This window comes from Vulpes lagopus, chromosome 12 (assembly GCF_018345385.1).
Source record: "Vulpes lagopus strain Blue_001 chromosome 12, ASM1834538v1, whole genome shotgun sequence".
Taxonomy (NCBI): domain Eukaryota; kingdom Metazoa; phylum Chordata; class Mammalia; order Carnivora; family Canidae; genus Vulpes; species Vulpes lagopus.
In genome coordinates, this window is record NC_054835.1 from 83,429,776 (window position 1) to 83,446,215 (window position 16,440).

The 16,440-nt window shown below is 36.8% G+C and overlaps 1 protein-coding gene across 1 annotated transcript in view; it reads right to left on the minus strand.

Moving 5' to 3' along the window:
* The window catches only part of ADAMTS3 (ADAM metallopeptidase with thrombospondin type 1 motif 3), a 256,615-nt gene that overhangs the window by 168,655 nt on the left and 71,520 nt on the right, over positions 1-16,440 (minus strand). The window lies entirely within an intron of this gene.

Here is a 16,440-nt window from a genome sequence, read left to right on the forward strand (position 1 = left end):
TCCTGTATGTCCTTCACCTTCACCTTATTGCTCACTGCCTACAAAGAAAGTTAACAAAGTTTAAGACAAGCACCCTACTTGACTGGGCCACTGCTAAGGCCCAGGGACGGGCTCTAACAACATTTCCATGATGCATCTCAAGTTTGCAAAAATAAGATACTTTAACCTCAACCTGTTAAGACTGTTGTCTCTTTCACTTTGATATCTACTCTATTATACTTGGGCTTATGTTGCATTTTCGGGATCTGTATAGACAGAAATTGGGTTGGGTATATATTCAATATGGATTCAGTGGAATATATTTCTGTGGTTCACTGTAGCTTTCTTGCATAGTTCCGTTATTGCTAGTTGTCTGCAGGGTAGAATTGTCTTGCTGGGTGGTGACACACAAACATCAGTAACAAACTGATTTTATGGTCATCAACTCAAAATCATTTATTTGTTTGTTTTTTAAGATTTTATTTTATTTTTTTTATTGAGAGAAGGAGTATGCAAGCAGGGAAAGGACAGAGGGAGAGAGAGAATCTCAAGAAGACTCCACACTGAGCATGGAATCCAACATAGGGCTCAAACTCATGATCCCAAGATCATGACCTGAGCTAAAATCAAGAGTTGGGCATTTAGTCAACTGAGCCACCCAGGAGCCTCTCAAAGATTATTTATGATTAGTCACAGAGCTCCAACATGAAAGAAGCTTAATAGATGCTTCCCACATTTTGGCAATAATCCTAGAAACTTACATGACACTATTAGCTATAGGCTGTGATACTAAAATAACTTCTCTAAATTTGTCAATAAGAATATAATTCCAATGGGCCATGATACATACTGAATCATCTTGCCACTCTCCATAGAATACAACTTTACAAAATTGTTAATAATATGAAGAAGCAATCCAAGAGTAAGCACCTTCCCTCAAAAAAAGTCAAGAAAAAAAGTATTCTATCAGTACAATATGTGTTCTGGCTAATATAATTGTGTGGTTTTTTTCCCCAGAATTTTGTGATATTTGTGACATTTTTTTAGTTCTGTACTTTGTAATTTCTCATGATTTCTTTCTCATTCTAAACAATCAGATCAGTGCCTGTTTTTGTATTAACTATTCTGGGGACTCCTGGGTGGCTCAGCGGTTTGGCACTTGCCTTCGGCCCAGGGCATGATCCTGGAGGGATCGAGTCCCACGTCAGGCTCCCTGCATGGAGCCTGCTTCTCTCTCTCTGCTTCTCTCTGCCTGTGTCTCTCTGCCTCTCTCTCTGTGTCTCTCATGAATTTAAAAAAAAAAAAAAAATCTTTAAAAAAAAAAAAACAGTTCTGCATTATTTATCGAAGGACTCTCACATTGATGAAACTTCAGATCCCACAAAACCTAGAGCCATGTTTGTCTCATTCTTGAAAATGCTATCTTCCCTTGGCTTCTGGGAAATCACACTCTCCTTGTTTTCCTCCTACCTTACTGACTACCCTTCTCAGCCTCATTTTCTTGATCCTTCTCTAAACCATAGAAGTAGAGGTGCCTGAAGACTGTTCTGAGCTGCCTCCTCCTTTCTGACAATTCACTTCTTTAGGTGACCCCATCCAATCCCACGGCACTAAAGAGCATCTTCCAACTGTGGATGGCACCTATATCTCCAGCTCTAACCTCTTTGTGAGGCTCTGTCTTGGTTACACAGTTGTCTACTTGGCATCCCTACAGAACATCTAACAGGAGTGTCAAACTTTCCATGGACAAAATAAAACTCTTGAGTTTGCTATCTAAACCCACTGCTCGGGGGATCCCTGGGTGGCGCAGTGGTTTGGCGCTTGCCTTTGGCCCAGGGCGCGATCCTGGAGACCCGGGATCGAATCCCACGTCGGGCTCCCGGTGCATGGAGCCTGCTTCTCCCTCTGCCTGTGTCTCTGCCTCTCTCTCTCTCTGTGTGTGACTATCATAAATAAAAAAAATAAATTAAAAAACACCCACTGCTCGCCCAGTGGTCCCCATCTCAGGAACTGACCCACAAGGGCCATTTTTTTCAGATAAACTATGAAACTTATTTCTGTTTCACCATTTAAAAGCCAGAATATAACAAATTTCACTTTCTGGAGAGTCACCTTATTCGATGACTTATTAGATACACATGAAGTGTACATCTTATTAGTACACATGAAGTGTACTTAATACAAGGAAATCAGTTTCTTGGTACCACCAGTGAAATGGACACACTCTCATCTGTTCCCTCAGATGAAGACTTTGTCAAATTTCCCTCTAAACTTAGACCTCTCAATTCAGGGAGGTCTGAGTGAACTTTTTCCAGAAATTACAGTGAAGACACAGACCTTAACATTTGGGCCCTCCCAAGCAACATCACATTAGAAAAAATTATTTTGCTCCCAAAGGGCCCTGTATTTGCTGGTTACTAGGCATCTGCAGCCCCTGCCACTTGCAACAGCCACTGACCATGTTCAGTGTAGAGGTCTGACATGAAAAAAACGCACCTAAATCACAGTGACAGTTTTCTCTTCCTCTCACTCCACACATCACATTCACCAGCAAGTCTTGACAAGATACCCTCAAAATATATCCCAAATCTGTTACCTCTTTCCCTCTTCCTCATGGCTACCATAATCCAAGCCACCATCATCTCTCACCTAGAAAACAAGAACCTCTGACTTAGACTCTTGGCCTTCCCCCATTCCATTTGCTACACAGCCAGATGATTTTTTTTTTAAGTAAATCATATTATACCACCATCCTTCTCCTTAAAATGCTCCATGGTCCCTCATTATACCTAAAATTAACTTTTTACTCTGGCCTACAAAGCCATACAAAGTCTGACTTCTTCCCATTTCTTTGGCTTTGCCTTCTAACGCCAACCCCAGAGTTCACTGACTTTCTTAGCAGTTTTCTCCACCAAATAATGTTTTCCCATTGACCTTCCTCATTTTCCCCATGCTTTGCGCTGTCTTTTCCTCAGCTCTCAACCTAAATATTATCTCTTCCTGACCAAATAAAATGCCCCAGTTATTTCTTGTCACATCACCCTATTTTATTTCTCTGCATCACACTTAGACCTCTGCCAACATGGTAGTTTTCTGTATGTTTATTCTTACTCTCTGTCTCTCCATAGAAGTCTTGCATGACATTTCCACCATATCTCCACCAGCTGAAACAGTATTTCACATACCTTCTTAAGCCCTCAATACATTATTCTGAAAAATGGCATTAATGATCTCAACTACATGTGTCTATGACTCCAGGCCTGTCTCAAAAATTGTATTGTTTGGTTTGAAAAAAAAGTGGACAAAGCTGATACCACATCTTTCTTCACATGACTACTGCTTAAAACCATATTTTTTCACTTCAGAGAGGCACTGAACCATAAAATTGGCATTTGTGATCATAAATATGCTTCAGAAGCCATACGACCAGGCTCTGGAACTATGGAAAAGTGAGTAAGGCACTCCTGCTCTAGAAAAAGACACCCTATTTTGTTTTTCAGGTGAGACTTATCATGTCTCTGCAAGAGGCATCAAAACTTCAAAAACTTGGAGCACCTGGGTGGCTCAGTCAGTTAAGAATCTGACTCTTGATTGCAGCTCAGGCCATGATCTCAGGGTCAGGAGATTGAGCCCTGCATGGGGCTCCTTGGGGCCCTAAGCTCAGCAGGGAGTCTGCCTGAGATTCTCACCCTCTGCCCCCTCCCTCACAAAATAAATAGATAAATATTTTTAAAACTACAAAAACTTAGACTTAATACATTCCCAAATTGCTGTTCTTTGTGGAATTCTTTCACAACCTGGTGTTTAACCATGCCTGTGTAGAAGTAGCAATTGGTTTATTTTAGAAAATTTTTCCTAGGTTTTCAATGGTGCCAATGCCATAGATGTGCACAAAGCCTGCCACGATTATGCCATCTAAGGAAGTCTACGGTAAACTACAATCTATGACAAATGTCTTACTACACATGAAGCTTTCCTCAGTCAGTATTACTGGTCCATTCCATTTGGGTAGCCGGTCATCACGACCATCTCTCTTGCTTGCCTTGCTAGAGAAGCCTTCATAAGAGCACAGCAAGAGGAACCAGATCTATAAAAACAGTATACAACTGTTTTTCCATCACTACCCTCAGGAAGACAAAAAATGCGAGAATAGGAGAGGGCATGTGGGGAAGAAAAGGAAAAAAGGAAAACAAAAAAGGAAGGAAGAAAGAATAAAAAAAGGAGGGAGAGAGCAGGAAAAGGAAAGAAAGCATTAAATAAGATATTCCAAAAGAAAATAGCACTAACACACAATTTCCATTATTTTCACTGTACAAACTGCAGACAAGTGAAAGGATAGCATACCTTTGCATGAAATCATCTACGGACTTTTAGGGGTGTCAGAGTCTAATTCCAGCCAGAGAACTTGGCCAGATACCAAAAACTGGAGAGGATCAAATCTGACCCAATCCTGGCTGAATCTACAGATTCTTGAAGGTCAAGTAACATTTAGCACAAAGCGACGGCCTGGCTAGAGTGGATCTGAACTACTCAGAGCAGATGTCAGTTTAAAAAAAAAAAAAAAGAAGCAAAAAACAAAACAGTTGTTAATGGGAAAAGAATGACACAGATTTCTCAATAATGTCTGAGGTCATTTCTTACTATCAGATTCCAAATGGTAGCAAACCACAAGCAACCAAAAAAAAAAAAAAAAAAAAAGAAACATAAATTTTAAAAGATAGGTATGGAAGCACTAGTGGAAAAGCTAGCTCTATTCTAATGCCAATATATTTAGAAATAAGGCCAGTGTGATTTTATGACATAAATTGAACATTTTTCAGACCTAGAAATTTGTAACTACAGATACAGAAATAGAATGATACCAGGGGGAAAAAGTTTGTTACATTAACTAGCTCCAAATATTTTTCAAGATTTCAAAGTAATGAAACCAAAACCTAATATATTTCTAAGATTTTTCATAATTAATACATGTTAGGGATCCCTGGGTGGCTCAGTGGTTTAGCACCTGCCTTTGGCACAGGGCGCGATGCTGGAGTCCCGGGGTCAAGTCCCGCATCAGGCTCCCTGCATGGAGCCTGCTTCTCCCTCTGCCTGTGTCTCTGCCTCTCTCTCTCTCTGTCTCTCTCTCTCTCTGTGTCTCTCATGAATAAATAAAATCTTTTTAAAATTAATTAATTAATTGATTAATGCAAGTTGAAGGAAATACAATCCACTCACTTTGTTCAGATGTAAATAGAGCATTATGAAAGATTTTAAACAGTAAACAATATTTTTAAGGTTTAGGGATTTTTCCCTTTATTCAAGGAGTCATATTTATAAAACCAGAAACTAATTACAAAAACAAAAGCTTGTGTTTTGAAATCTTAAAAAGTACTGGCCAGCTATAAATTTTATCATCTGTAAAGTGCCATCTATAACAGAATTGTTATATATAATATGTTTTCTTTATTAACATAATTAATGTAACCTAACACAATTTGTAAATACACTCATAGTATATATACTAGTCCACGAACATATTTGGGTATTATTTCTTTCATAAAGCTGATCTTTCTCTTTTTTCTCATAAACAAAATTGTCGCAATTACCTTGAGGAAATGCAAGCTGGAACTCTCGTTATTTACATTTCAAATTGCTTCTAAATGAAACTGTTTGCTTGAGCTGCCGTTATTTGGCTAGGTAACCCCACATTAGCATCTGAGTCCACCAACCATTAACACCTTCTCTTTGAAACTGCCTCCACAACCAATCTCCATCTTCTTATTTTTTTTTTTTTGTTTGTTTGTTTGAATAAGCTCTATGCCCAAAGTGGGGCTTGATCTCACAACCCGTGATCCATGGGTCTCATGCTCTACCGACAGAGACAGCCTGTTGCCCCCAGCTTTAATCTCTCAACTAAGTTTGTTAATAAATCAAATTCAGCACTGGCCTGGGTCACCTTTAAATCTCATAATACATATGCAGACCGGAGCCAGTTTTCTGGATCTGAGTTGCTGGTGTCTCTGCAGTATAGTCAGCCTTAGTCATACACTCCTATGAAGTACGACAAGTTCCCTGGACTTTGGTACCCTCCCAACATCTTCAAAGCCTTTCCCATGGGTTTGGTTTTACAGGTAATTTGCTATAAAGGACTGGCACTACTAAATTAAGGAAATACAAGGGTTTGAGGGACACATGATTAGAAAATATGTAGTAATAATGAGTGTGATTACATTATTAGTTATAATATTATATTATTAATATATATTACTAATATGTTCACATTAATAAAATAACAGGGTCCTGTATGGATTCAAACCACACCCATTGCAAATATAAATTGCTGAAAAGAGGTTTGCAGCAGTTGGAACACAGCTGTGGTTTCTGACAAACTTGAATAGAAATCTCAACAAGTTTTCTCATCTGCAGAATTGCAATCAGTAATTAGTCCAGAGTTGCTTCAAGGATGGATGGTGCAGTGCTTAGCACAAGCTTGACACACAGCACTTAAAACTTATTATCTAGTTGTTCTTTTAAAAAATATATATATATTCTATTTATTTATTCATGAGAAACAGAGAGAGAGAGGCAGAGACACAGGCGGGGAGAAGCAGGCTCCATGCAGGGAGCCCGATGTGGGACTTGATCCAGGGTCTCCAGGATCACACCCTGGGCTGAAGGCGGCGCTAAACCGCTGACCTATCTAGTTGTTCTTAGATAATATCACCTTAGCTTAAAAATTACCTCAATAAAATACAGTAGATTGAAGATGACCAGGGAAAGAGTATTAACAGTGAAAGGATGATGAAACAGAGATAGAAATAGTCCATGGTGCCTGGACTGAAAGTGTGAGACTAGAGGAGAAGAAACAAGGTTTATAATGTGGGAAACCAGGATCTGGACTGTCTTCCCATCGTCAGATGTGTGCAATTTTAAGTAAAGGCACTGATTTCCACTAATGCCTACTCAAAATGAAAGTTCTCCCCTGTCAGAATATATTTGAAAATTCAACACATGTAGTTATGAACACTGTATCCTGTTTTTTTTTTTTTTCATTTTTGAAGAGAAATGTATGAGATTGAATTCATCAAAATTCCTGTATTTGTGGGATGCCTGGATGGCTCAGCGGTTAAGTGTCTGCCTTCGACCCAGGACATGATCCCAGGGTCCTGGGATCAAGTTCCACATTGGGCTCCCTGCATGGAGCTTGCTTCTCCCTCCACCTATGTCTCTGCTTCTCTCTCTGTGTCTCTCATGAATAAATAAATAAAATCTGAAAAAAAAAAATCCCTGTATTTGTAAGACACAACCCAGTAACAGTATTACAAAGAGTGAAGAGGACTGTAAGCCCATGCTATAGGCATCTCAATTATCAATAATAAAGCACAAATTCTGCTTAACCATGCTAGAAGAAAAACTGACTTAACTTTCTATATTCTACAAAAATGATATTGTGTAATCACTGACAAAAAGACAAAGTATGGGAGCCAAGAAAGAGAGAAAAATATTTATAAAATATAAATATTTTAATAAAAATATTTTGCTTCTCCTGGAGTTTCTGATATTAGTGATATTTGTCAGCTTTATCAAATTTATAACTTTTGTGTTTTTTTTCCTCCAGCCAAATACTCACTATTGTATATATTTTTTTATTTATAAGGTTGTTAATGTTAGAAAGGTTAATACATTTTTCTAAACGTGGTCTGTAAAATTATACAAGTTTCAGGCCCCACAAAACTTGAATGCACTCCTGATTTTAGAATACCCTGTATATCCTGTGCACTGTCTATAGCGAGTTGTTTAAATGTCTGCTGCATCCTACAAAGAAGAAAACCATTTTTTTTAAGAAAAACATTATAAACCACTTCTAAATCATCTTTAAAAGTACTTAGATCCACTGAAAATGCTGTATAATTCACCTATATCCACTTATTCTTACCAGCATTTACATCCTCATGATCCCTACCTTCCCTCCTAGGTCACCATCTGAAGAGGAACTATGGAGAAAAACATGCATTTTCTGCATACAATGCTGTTTAGAACAGTAGGCTGCTCTTGTAGTGTCAGTTCATTATTTATATTTGTATGTTTGCTTTTTCACTATTCTGCTCTTAAACAGAGGACTCACTGTATAGTACTCTAAACCAACACAGGGAAGAATTACAAAAGGATTGAAAGGCATAAGAAAGCCCTTGAGAAAAAAAAAAAAAAAAAAGAAAGCCCTTGAGAAACTTACTAAAGCGAGCATATTCAAAATGGCATTTATTGGAAGATCACAGTCTTAAATTGGTAGAAATAACCATGGAAAGAAAGTACCCAAAATGTAAACAGTAGAGGTCTTTGATTTGCAGGGGTGTGAGCATTTTTTCTTCTTAGAGGTTTGAAATATCTTTTCACATTTCTAAATGCTAAATGAAATAAAGATGTGCCACAGTTATAAGAAAAAACAAGTGAAGTAAGCTTTTATCTAGTAACCTGAAATGCCCTACATTAGTGAGTGAATTTTATTAGGTTCTATTTGCTCACTGTTAGTAGTCATTATTTATAAGAAACTGTCAGAACAAAGCCAAGACTAGAGATATGTCATTTACATTTACAAGCTGAAAATCACAAAAGACAAAAACAGTAATAAAACTAATTCACTTGCAAAATAAGAAAACAAAATCTCTTTTATCTTTATAGGTTTGGGATGTTCAACAATCTAGTATCTAGTCAGGCAGAGAGTAATAAGAAAATTAGACATTACATGCTTCTTGAATTACTTAATACAGATTTTTGTATGTTTTAAATAGAAGTGGTTGTTTTACTTTCAGTGAAATGCAGTATTTCTAAGCACATCACTAAAACTGAGAGATGTCAAAAGATGTTTCCACATCACCTATGAACACATATTTACTGAGAACTTACTTTGTGCTAAGAATGCTGCCCACTCCTCCCCGGTCTGTAGGACACTTCACTTCCTTTGTATCTTGAGTTGTAAGGTGACAGAGATAACCAATGGCAGGTCTCAGATAAACAGATTTCCCAGCCTCAATGTTTACCACTTTAGAATTATAAAGACTGATTCAAAGCCAACCTTTATCCTTAAAACATAGAGCACACTTTACATCCCTCTTTCATAGTCTGACTTTTGTTCATAAAATAAACTCATTACCTCTGTTAAGCAATTATAAGAAAGGCGGGATGCTGTGACTGATCTTAAGGAGAAAGGGTGCAAAGCAGAGGGTGAAAAACAACAGAGGACAGGGAGTCTCTGGCACTGATCGACTGCTTCCTTTTTCACTTCAGTGACTAACGTCTATTCCACACTGACATGAGAGCAGGGCATTTTTAAAATATTTATTTCTTTATTTTAGAGAGAGAGGGGGAGGCCAGAGGGGCAAAGGGAGAGAGAGTATTCAGTAGATTCAGTGCTGAGCATGGAGCCCAATGCAGAGCTCAATCTCATGACCCATGAGATCATGACCTGAGCTGAAACCAAGAGCTGGACACTTAACTGACTGTGCCACCCATGTGCCCTGAAAGCAGGGCTTTAATTGGGTGAGTCTAATGCTGATATCTAGTAATATTTGGAGGTGGAGGTAGTCATTCTCATAGTGATAAAGAGAAAAAAACCTGATAAATTCATTTTCTTGTTGTCAGGAGAGGAGATGAAATCCCAGAGCTATGTTTAAGATTATTAAAGTATAAGATATAATCATTGAAATAACAGGTTTCAAATGCCCAGTTAACAACAGACAATCATCTCAGATCTAAATTCTCCAAATTGTAGTGTCCCCCTACTCCTTCCCTCCTTCCCTCGCTCTGAAATATGGCCACTATGCTTTTAGATACTAAATGATCACAATGTCAAATAAAAACAAAGACTAAGTGCCCATGCCCTCCTTGCCTGAAAGACAGTAGCAGACAAATAAATGCTTCCAGTTAAACACAGGAAATTGACAAAAGAATAGAAATAGGTTCCTCAAAGTGTTAAAAATATCACATGATCCAGTAATTCCACTACTGGGTATTTACCCAAAGAAAACAAAAATACTAATTGGAAAAAGATACATGCACCCCTATGTTCATCACAACATTATTTACAAAAGTCAAGATATGGAAGCACCCTAGGTGTCTATTGAGAGATGAATGGATAAAGGAGATGTGGTATGTACACACAACAGAATATTACTCAGTGATAGAAAAAGATGAGATCTTGCTATTTGTGGCAACATGGATGAATCTAAAGGGTTTTAGGCTAAGTGAAATAATTCAGAAAAAAAGACAAATATGATTTCACTAATAGGTGGAACCCAAAAACAAAACAAAACAAATGAATAAAGAAACAAAAAGCAGAAACGAGAAATGGGCAGAAGACATGAACAGACATTTCCCTAAAGAAGACATACAGATGGCCAACAGACCCATGAAAAAATGCTCAACATCACTCATCATCAGGGAAATACAAATCAAAACTACAATGAGATACCACCTCACACCAGTGAAAATGGCTAAAATTAAATCAGGAAACGACAGATGTTGACAAGGAAACAGAGAAAGGGGAATCCTCTTACACTGTTGATGGGACTGCAAACTGGAGCAGCCACTCTGGAAAACAGGATGAAGTTTCCTCAAAAAGTTAAAAACAGAGCCACCCTACAATCCAGCAATTGCACTAGGTATTTATTCAAAGGATTCAAACAGTGATTCAAAGGAGCACATGCACACCAATGTTTCCAGTGGCAACATCCACAATAGCCAAAATATGTAAAGAGCATAGATTTCCATCAACAGATGAATAATGGAAAAAAGAAGAGAAGGGATAGATAGATAGATAGATAGATGATAGATAGATAGATAGATAGATAGATAGATAGACAGATGATAGATAGATAGATAGATGATAGATAGATGATAGATAATAGATAGATAAACACACATACAATGGAATATTACCCAGCCATCACAAAAGAAGGAAATCTTGCCATTTGCAATGAAGTAGACAGAACTAGCAGGTATCATGCTAAGTAAAATAAGTCAGTCAGAGAAAGACAAATATAATACGATATCATTTGTATGTGGAATTTAAGAAACAAAACAGATCAACATAGGGTAAGAGAAGGAAAATTAAAATAAAAGGAAAATTGAGAGGGAGGAAAACCATAGGAAACACTGAAGTCTAGGAAACAAACAGGATTGATGGAGAGGAGGTAGAGGGTAGTATGGGGTAACTGAGTGATGGGTACTAAGGAGGGCACTTAATGTAATGAGCATTGCATGTTCTATGCAACTAATAAATCACTAAATTCTACCCTGGTAACTAATAATACAGTATATGTTAGCTACATTGAAATTAAATATGAATTTTTTTTTAAAAGCGGAAATGGATCTATAAATAGAGAAAAAAAATGACAGTTGCCTGAGGGAAGGACGTGGGGAGGATGGGCAAAATGGGTGAAGGGGAGTGGGAGGTACAGGCTTCCAGTTATAGGATGTCAGGGGAATAAAAGGTAGAGCACAGCGAATGTAGTCAATAGGATTGCAATAGTGTTGTACGGTGACAGATGGTAGCTACACTTGTGAGCATGGCATAACAATTAAATGTGTCCAATTACTATGCTGTACACCTGAAACCAAGGTAACATTGTGTGTCAGCTATATTTAATTTAAAAAAAAAGAGAATAAAAACAGAAAATATGGTCAAAATAGGTATCTAAAAGACCAAATAAATAAATACATAAAAAGCCTGATATTGAGGTGTAAGTGGTTAAATAAAAGCAGATGGGGTTTTCAGAATAGGGATATTTTATAACTTTATTTGGGCTTAGTTTTCTTTTGGGGAATCTGAATAAGTTATGATTCAATGAATGAATGAATGAATGATGAAAACTATGAACTCTTTTTTAAAATGGTCCTATAACACATTTTTCACACTATTCCAGGATTTTCTAAGACACCCTAAAGACTTCTCCATGATCCCCAGGTTAAGATCTTCTAAAGTAAATAGTGATTATGATTTTGAATAAGTACTTTAGCGGCACCTCCAGATATCAGAAAGGGTTTCTACTGGAGGTGCTACACCATTTTAAGTAAGAGTAGAACTCAATGTAACAAGAACCTTGAAACAGCTCTTCAATAATCTATTGAAAGCTGTGACCACAAGTGAAGTAATTTTATCAAGTTCACTTTGTTTACTGCCCATAGGACACCAATTGTCAAAAACTTCCTATGTAGAACATAGGAAATGTTAATGAAAAATGCTATTAGAAAGCAATTTTGTATATAAAACATTTTTTGAGTTTTCAAAGGTACATACCATAAACGATTAAATACAAAAACTCCTATTAGATGTATTAGACATGTGCTAAACCAAAATCAATTTTATTCTGATTAAGTTTGCAGTTAGGGGAAGGAGGCCTAGGATTAGGTAACAGACTGAAACCAGGGAGTAGAATCTGGTGATGATTTGCTCTGAGCAGAGATACTGGAGAATGGCTTTCCTAGTGTATAATACCTGGTCATCAAGAATATTTTGGATAAAATTTTAAAATTTATTTACTTAATATTTCAACTCTGAAATGGTCATACAAATCCACCTGATCAGAAAGTAAGAGACTTTAAAAAAGAAATCCTTAGGGATAAGTATAAAATTGTCAAAACCAATATGTTTAGCATAGCATCATGATTAAGAGCCTAGGGTTTTAAACCTGGACAGACCCAAATCTGAACACTTTGTCTACTTGTAGGGAAAGTTTCACTTAACTTCTAAAATCCTCAGTTTCACCATCTGTGAAAACAGAATAATGATAAGATTAAATGAGAAAATGTATAAGAAATCCAGTGCCTTATGCATATAAAAATCTCCAACTATACTTAATATTACTAACAGCTATCATCCTAATATCAATAAGAACACTATTATCATAGTTATATTATCAGTGGAAGATTTTAATATCTCACATTTTTAAACAGAACCAGAAATAGTTAAGTGTTAAAAGTGTTTCCTTTTTTAAAAAAACTGGTCATTAGCTGATTTTTAACCAGATTCAGTCATCTTAAATAGTCACAGATTTCTTTTTCTGTTTATTGGAGCTGGTCAAGATGAATTTTTAAGCTATCTTGCTCCTCTGTAGAGGAACAGAGCTGAGGAAGGGGATGATAAGTATGTAACATATATCATATGAGTATATATGTATTTTTTTTAATTTGAGGCAATTTCAAAATCTGCTAGAACTTCAAAAAATTGAAAGGAAAAAAAAAAAACAGGCTTTAAGAATGTCAAAGTTTTAGATGTCCCCACATGAAGATTAAAAAAAATAAAGCTTACAATAATAATTAATAAGTGTCCAAGCTCAAAGGCTTACCAATTCTTTTTTAAAAGATTCATAATTAATAACAAAATAATATATTAATAAAATCCATAAACATGCTACAACCATACAAAAAAACAGGCCTAAAGCTGGAAAAAAAAAAGTTGTTACCTATATCTAATTTGAAAAATACTTTTAGCTATCATATCAGGAAGAAGAATTTGACACAACTTATACTGGGTAGGGTAAAAAAAAAAAAAATCTTATTTATTTTATAAGACCAAAGGAATATTTAAACATTGAAGGCCTCAATACAAAATAATATCAATCCTTCACAAGAGATATAAAAATGTTCACAATCTTTAACTGATATCTCCCTGTGGTAATTCATTATAAGACCATAAGTCAAAAGCATCATGAAGCCATGGGTGTTCAGATGTATAGTCAGCACATCGTTACCTGTAATATCAATAACCAAAAAGAAGCTAAATGGCAATAAAGCAAAGGTTAAATCAATTTGAAATATTTAATTAACATCAACAAACATGAGTTAAATGTGTTCTATATGCCAGGCACATCACTAACACATGATAGACTTGATCCCAACACAGTCTAATTCTCACATATGAATTTGATGAAATATAATGAATGGTATCAGGAAGATTGTAAAAACAGGTAAATCTTCATGACAAAAGTTAACATACAAAAACATGAAAAAGAAAATATGAAATACAATTGTTTGTATTTATAACATAATATAAAAAGTTGACAGAGTGGAAAGAAACACAATCATGAGAAAAATAATTAGTAGTTAATTATAGGGTGTTCACTAACCCATTATCACCAATCTTAATTTGACAGGCTATTTGTCATGCCATCTGTTATGCAATAAATGTCATCTTTAAACCTTTTTTTTAGTGGACAGGAGATATTTTCTTCTGTCAATTCCATCTGTTTGCAGCATCCCATGAAATTGATAAGCCTACCCCTTCTAAAGGAGAGCCTGGTAAGCAAGAGAATTTTAAATATATTCTTAGGACAAATGATAAAAGTTCCAGGCTCATACTCTTTTAACATCTGTATTGAAACGAATCTAATTTGTCTGCTCAATCCTTCAATCATAGAATGAAACGTTTTCTTATTCCCCGATCTTTGGCTAACCTAATGATTTCATTTACTTGGGCTAAGTGATGCGTTTGCTACATGCAATCCAGTTTTCACCTAACATTTTATTAAAAGGACTAATAAACATTTCACCTATACAGATTGATGGACTTCCCTGTCCTGATTTAACTTGCCACATGTCGAAGGATATTATCTGGAAAACCATCATTATTTCCTTTCTTTATTTTATCCTTTATTGCTCCTTTCCTTTTCTTACTTACGTGGCCATTTAATATGCATTCATCATGCACTTGCTATATCCTGGATACTCTTCTGAGCACTGAGGGTTAAGCAGTTGAACAAGAAAAAAATCCCTGTCTTCATAGAACTCACATTGCAGTTGAGGAGTATAAGATAAAAATAAAAAATAATTTCAGATCATAATAACTACTATGAAGAAATAACACAGGTGAGTGGTTAAAGAGAGCCAGGGAAGGGGACTTGCTGGTTTGATTCTTTGGAGAAGCAACTCTGGAGCAGCAGCCTGAATGAAGTGAGGGATTAATACAGTCACCAACCTTACAGGACTGTCAACACCTGTAACAACTTAAGCAATCTTATACATCCCTCTTGAGGAACATAAACCAGAGAGATGATTTATACTTGTTTCCTTTCTGTGCTGTTAATTCTACAAAGTCTAGTCATAGCCCATGGCTTCTGGAACAATGTATAATCACGATGACCGACAGCCAAAGGGTAGCTGATCCCAAGCACACCAAACAAACACGAGCACATTTTACAGTATACTCGGTCCCTAGCTCTGAAATGTCCAAATTCCCATAAAGCCAAATGTCTTCATATTTTTGGCATGTTACTTATGCTTGAGTGTTTATACCAAATAGAAAATATATTTTAATTACTTGAAGAAAACAAAATTTATCTAGACCAAAGAAAGAATAAGACAAAAGCCACAATGAAGAGCAGGGTTAATTATTCTAACGAAGTACCTTCCCACAGGTCCCCAAATCTCTAACTACACGACAGAGTGTCCATTCTCCATTCTCTACCCTGCCATTAACCAAATAGAAGCCTCACTGAAAAGGATCAAGAGCTCTGTGTTTCATCAATTTAACATCCCAGCATTAGCACCAGCCAAGCAGACACAGCCCAGCTGCCAAGACAAACAAATGGGGTTTGGCAGAAGGGGGGCTGGTTGCTGGAGACAGCCCTCCAGTCTAAACTTCTTAAGGAGTCGGTATAAACGTGCTTTTATTGAAAAGGTGCTGCTCCATCTAAAAAGCACAGATTCAGTTCAAACACTGCCACCTTTCACGGGTTATGTTGGCTTAAGGTGTGTGCAGCTCAATGACTGAGCATAACCTGCGTCACTGCTACCTGTTGCTCGCTTTTTTAATCCCCAAGCCAAAACTTTTGGAGCCACACTGAACACTGGCTGTTTTATCAAAAAGAAAATAAGAGTGAAGAAGGATGCTAGACCACAGAGCCTTTCCCTGCCTCCACCCCAACCTCATCCAAATAGAGAGTAACCGTGGGTGAATAAATGATTATAGGTCCCCTCTGTTTCTCTGGCCTGGAGGACAGATTTAAATTTAGTATGAGCTATCACCCCTTCATTCCTCTTCTTCAGTTTCTCAGCAACCAAACATTTCTGAAAGGTTAAGCTTCTTGGGAATGGTGGTGGTGGGGAGGGGTTACAGGAGGTGGTGTTCAGTTTTGAAATCTAAAAAACCTGAAAATATTTTACAGAAAATTCTAAGTTTTGAAGCATCATTTTTCTTGAAATGTCATTTTTTTAACCTACCATTGACAAACATTTATTAAACACCTACTTACTCTTGTGCTGAACTCTAGGTAAGGTGCTGGGGATACAAAAGGGATTATGGCCTCACTCTCCTCAAGGATCTAGCGATCTAATTCAGTCAAATACTTTTGGCAACAACTAAAAATAAAAATTACAGCATCCTGAAAGTTTGAGAGAATTGGGTTCCCAAGAATGTGCAAAAAGAATCTCCATAAAGTAATGTACCGGAATTCCATGAGCCAGTTTGGAAAGGCAGTCTCATTA